Raw genomic sequence first — 5,787 nt, 5'->3', positions numbered from 1 at the left:
ACTAAGAAATAAAACTATTGTTTCCTTATTCATGCTCTAAATTAACTATACCTCTCACTAGCAATGCATATAGAGTAATCAAGTCGAAACCTAAGCTAATATATACATAATAATTAATCATCTACAATAAACATATATACAATGAGTAATACTATGAAATGCCTAGCAGGTTCGTTTCTGAAACTCGGGATAGCGTCCTTAAGTAGGTTCTCACAATAATAGTCAAGATACAACACTCTGATTTTTCCACTCAAGTTCCGCTACTCCAGTGTGCAGTGGGCACACTTTACCTTACAATCTCAATGACAACAAGGAAGCCGGAGTCGATCAAACACATCGCCACTTACTATCACACTAACCTATTCCTAATTGAGCTAGAGGTCTTTATTAGGTGTTACGGGGATTAGGAGATGGTTTAAGAAGGAAAGAAATGGATATTCAAAAAGGACAAGTCTGAGATAATAGAGTTTTCATATTATGTAATTTAGAGAAAACCTTGTTATTTCCTTTTGCTTCTATACTTTGTTTCCATCCTTAGCAATATTTTTCTTTTTCTTTTCTTTGGCTTTTGACTCCCTTTTATTCTATTTTTGGAGTTTTTTTATTTATTTTTATTTTTTTTTTTGGATGGAAACTTCTTTTCTTTTTCTGAAGCAACTAACTAATTTTTGTTTACACATGTTTTTCTCTTATTCTTTCTTCACTCATTCTATTCTCAGACTTATTCTAGATTGGGTAAGTTGAATTTTTTATTTTGTTTTGTTTTTGTAACAGGGTAAAGGAATTGTGGTTTATGGAAGGCTAAAGAAAGGCTCAGAGGGGCGACTAGTGGAAAATAATTCATAGGTATGAATTTCTGGCTATATCGATCCAAAGAGGGCCTAAATTCTCGCTTAGGATATGGCATAGTGATCAAGCAAGTGGACGTGTGATTTCTCTATCCGGATTTTACTTCTCCCTTGTGTCATTTCTCAAATGTTTCGCTCATATAAAGCTTTAGGCTATATTCTCACAAGATTTGTAGAATAAGTACTCTAGCCTAGAGTTTAGAAACTTACTGCTAACAATCATAGATACTCATGTAATATATTTATAGATAGATGCAAAGATTATTACCTACATATTAACCTAAGTTTCTAAAAATTATTCTAATACAAAAGCTACGCGAGACTTCTAGATTATTAAGAGCATAGAGAAGGAAAACAATACCACTATTCCTAAGTGTATAGCATAACTTATTTATTTATATTTTTGAATTTTTGAAATTTTAACTAGAAAACAAATGCATATTATACATATCTATATCTTAACAGATGCCTTAATTACACGTGTTTCTATGCCCCCTCCAAACAAGAAGCATGCTTTGTCCTCAAAGCATATAAATAAAGAGGGTAGGAAAATTACCATTGAAGCGCGTGAAATTCTGGAACATCTGCAAAACAAAGTTAGAACGTACTAATATAGGAAATAAAAACTGACTCAACTCTATAAGAGTTCTACCCATTATGGGGTTAACAAGAATGAATTGCTTGGGACATAAGCAGACACTAAATAGAATGAAAACTTACCTTATCTCCCGCATTACTCATCATCTTCCTCATCCTCTTCTTCCATAAAGAAGTGAGGTTCCTTTGCGTCCTGCCATGCCATGATAATTTGCCAGGCTTCCCGCCATTTATCATCTATTATTGCTAACCTATTAAGAGCCACTTGGTCTGACGGGGTGTAGGGTGCAACCTGATGAGGTTGTATCCTCCACCCTTGCCAAGTCATTGCACGGAAGGATCGAATAATACTATTGGGGGTCGCGATTAATGTCGCCGTAATCCAATCCGTGAAACGTGTACAAAAAATAGGAAAGAAACATAGCATAATACAGGAAATCAGAACAGGCATAAGAAGGTACTTATGCCTCATGCTATGGGATCGAGCTAAACTAGACATCAAGGTTCGGGGAAGGTCATGACACATACGTCCCGTGGCTAAAGCAAGGAAAACGCTGCAAGTGGCATCATTCACAGAAGAAAAACGCCATTCCCCTAAAATGTTTAGCATGATCCAAAACATAACAGTTCCTATGTTCATGGGGATTGGGGCTACCAAAGGCGGCGTTATATTCCCCTTGGTCCTCGATCACGGAAAATGCCCGCCCCATACGACTCATGCAAAACTCATAAGTGTAGACATACTTATTATCTACCCAATAACACCATGGGTCTTGTATTTCAGCGGGCATAGCAAGTCCAAGAACAAATGCTAGCAAGAGCACGGTAATTTCCATTGGTTCATTATTAATGTTGATGGAGAACACTTGTTCTCTATCTGATCTTTCAAAGAAAATGCAGTTATCGTAAAAATAAGATGCTAGTGTTGGAGAATAAAGTGCATCAGGTCTTACCATAAGCGGCTCCCAGCCAACGTATGTGATCGTTTCGCGAAACCAAGCACCATAAGTAGTGCTTTGGAACAAATCTTTGAAAGACTGTTCCGGTATAAATGTTGGAGATGTCATCTCAAAATTACACTCTGGAATAGCTGCGAATGATCCGGAAACTACCCGCAGAAAACTGGAATTTTTCTGGTCCACGGAAGTCAGGGCGCGAGTGCGCTCTCTTAGGGCGCGAGTGCGCTCTGAAGATTTGGAATTCCAGTGTTTGAGCGCGGGTCGCGCTCACCTTGGGCGCGAGTGCGCTCTGACAAAAAATCTGAAAAAAAAATTGCAGAGCGCGAGTGCGCTCCTCTAGGGCGCGAGTGCGCTCGGAGTTGCTGAAACTCGGAAAATGAGATGAAACGTGGGAATCGTGGGAGTGAAAGGTGAGTGATGGAGGTTAGGTGTAGTGTGATTTGTGAGTGTAGAATGTATGAAGTTTATATAGGTTTTAAGTTGCTAAACCGGATCGGGAAGTTGCCAAAAGGATTTTACGGCAGTTTCCGGAAATACCAAAATTTCCAAACCCGAAAACGGAAATAACTCATTTTCTTGATTCTAAAACAAACCTAGTATCTTTTACGTTGAATTTATGATAGAATCTACCTATTTAATCGAGATTTCATCCTACCATGATACTTATTCATAGATATGCCTAAACGGCCATATTTTCACCTTGACTCCGCAATAAATTCTAAGACGATGGTCATATAAAAATCATGCTGGAATAGATAAAACCACCCCCAAACAATTTGGGAAGGTGGGATCAATATTAAACAACCATGCATAATGAAAATAACCGCGTTATATTAAAATTTTCATTCGAAGTACATTTCACTACAAAATTCAAATTACGAAAATTAAAACTTACATGAAAATAAATGACAATAATGAAACTACAAATAAAAATAGAAACATCAACTGATAATATCCCTAACCACTCCGGTACTGGTAGCGGAGGGCACATGCTCCGGATATGGCTCCTGAGCTCCCGATGGGCCACCATTAGATCGCCCTTCGACGACGCTCATGCCTCGATGGTGTGTCCTCAGAAGGAGAATCCCCGTGAGGTGGGAATCGTGCAAGCATGTCGGCCTGGAACTGACACTGAGCTTCTAGCTCAGCCCTCATCTGTCCCCACCTATCATCCTCTCTCTGGGTACGGATCTCGAAGTTATGATGGATAGTTGCCTGTCGAGTCGGAGGAGGTCTTCGCAGATAGTGTTGAGCGAACGCATGCCACGATGAATTACGGCCATGCTTTCTGCATCTGACCAACAACTCTCTAGGGCATCCGCATCAAAACAAGTCAAGTCCTCCTCATCCTCCGAGGCATTCTGATTTCCCCCATCCTCCTCGGCATTCTCGTTTCCACCATCCTCCTCGTCCTCTACCCTATCCTCAGGCAACCTCCAAACTCATTGGATACACTCCTTATAGATGCGAGGATTTTGGTGTAGGGTGATGTAAGACCTATCAGACGCCTGAGCTGCTCTCAACTTCAGCATGATTTTGGTTATCAACACAGGGAGAGGTGCAACAGACTTCCCTACTCCCCTAATCATGCTAAGCAAAAATTCCAAGATACAGAACTCGTACTTCTGCTCCTGGAGTATCCATAAGATGTGGAGGCAGTTTAGGCCGATGTCGCTGACCTTCTCCTTCCCCAGGACATTCCGACCAATCCACTGAGCTGCATCCAGCTGGTTGGTTCTAAGGGATGCCTAACGAACACAATGCGATCTCGCATTGTAGTTCCCTTCGGTAACTATCACGTTCATCAATGGCTCTACCCCATTATATTGGGACTGTTGTAACATGGCATCCAGATAGATTCTAGGCGGAATGCCTAGAATCTCCGCCAACAACCCAGTAGTCACTTCCTTCCTCTTCTTCGCCACCATAACAAAAATCCTAGTCCCCTCCAACTCCCTCGTATTGTAGAACCGTCGGACTAAGTCTTCGTGGTAATAGGCTTCAGTCGAGTACCACAAACTATTCCAGTCTCTACTGATCATTTCGTCACCGTAAAATGAAGTGGTCGCCAGTAAAAGCTTGCTCCGGCAAAATTCGGCGTTGTTGAGCCATTGGAAGTTTGAATACGGTTTGAGGTTTGTAGAAGGTAGGGGGAAGCAATGAGGGACACCTCACTAAAAAGAACGATGGTGGTGGTGGTGTGGTGGCGCGGCAGCACCGAATTTTTTTTTTTTTTGATTTCCGGTGGTTTTTGTTGATGTAAATTGGTGGAGGTTGTGGGGCGGCGTGGTTGGAGTAGATTTGGGTTAGGTCTTGGATTGTGGGCGTGGGTTAATTAGGTTTTGTTTTTAATTTATTTTTTTGGTCAGGTTTGAAGCTTTGTTAATGGCGGTTTGTGGAAAAAAATGATGAACTGATGGTGAAGGTAAGGGCGTGGGTGCGCTGTCGGTGGGCGCGGGTTGGGCCCAAGCCCAAATCGAAATTTGTGAATTTTTCGATTTTTTCGCGAAACTTCAAATCAAAATTGCCGCTTCGTTACCGGTCCGATTTTTATGAATGAGACATGGAAATGATCAGGAGAGAATTTCCAATCCAATGATCCATAAAACACTCTATTCTGACCGTGGATGACATATAAGATAGTGGAAAATGCCTCAAAGTGCGTGCCTGACGTACGTTATGCGAAAGACTGATCTCTAAATTCAAGATTATGTCAACCCGGATCGTAATACAATTAAACGGCCTAAGCAACTATAATGGGACATAAACATTCTAGGACGGAAACACGAACACCCCACCCCCAAACAAATTTTTTTACAACGAAGCTTAGAAAATTTGTTTTTAGCAGTGGGTCTTTTAAAGTCAGATTCCCGAGACTTCCTAGATTACTATGTTTATTCTTTAATATATATATATATATATATATTTATATTTTAAAAAAGAAAAACAATAAACAAGAAAGACATCATTCACCCCATAGAAGCGTGACTAAAAAATCCGAGAAAACATGCAAGAGTGGAAAGCGTGAATTATGTCAAATGTGGAGTTAGGATCGGTACTTTCAGCCACACACTCCGTGGGGGGAGGGCCGGTTACCTTAATGGTGCACTCACCAATATATGGAAATGAAAGGAAATGCACCAAACACAAAAGTTGAGTCGTTTATAGTCAGATACTCGAGACTTTATCTAAACATATGTATGAACATGCAGTTTATCATATATCAACAATCGAAATAGTTGTGGATCATTCCATAAATAAATATCACAAAAAACATATCCAAACACAATCAAGCACCAAGATTTCCTATGACGCAACCTAGTGAAATGAAAACGAAGTCGGATAACCCTATTACGTAACCTAGCATGTACCTTCTTTTTCAT

The sequence above is a fragment of the Coptis chinensis genome, chromosome 1 (genome assembly GCF_015680905.1).
Source record: "Coptis chinensis isolate HL-2020 chromosome 1, ASM1568090v1, whole genome shotgun sequence".
Lineage (NCBI taxonomy): Eukaryota > Viridiplantae > Streptophyta > Magnoliopsida > Ranunculales > Ranunculaceae > Coptis > Coptis chinensis.
The sequence above is the reverse complement of the archived record's forward strand: the minus strand, read 5'-3'. Positions refer to the sequence as shown.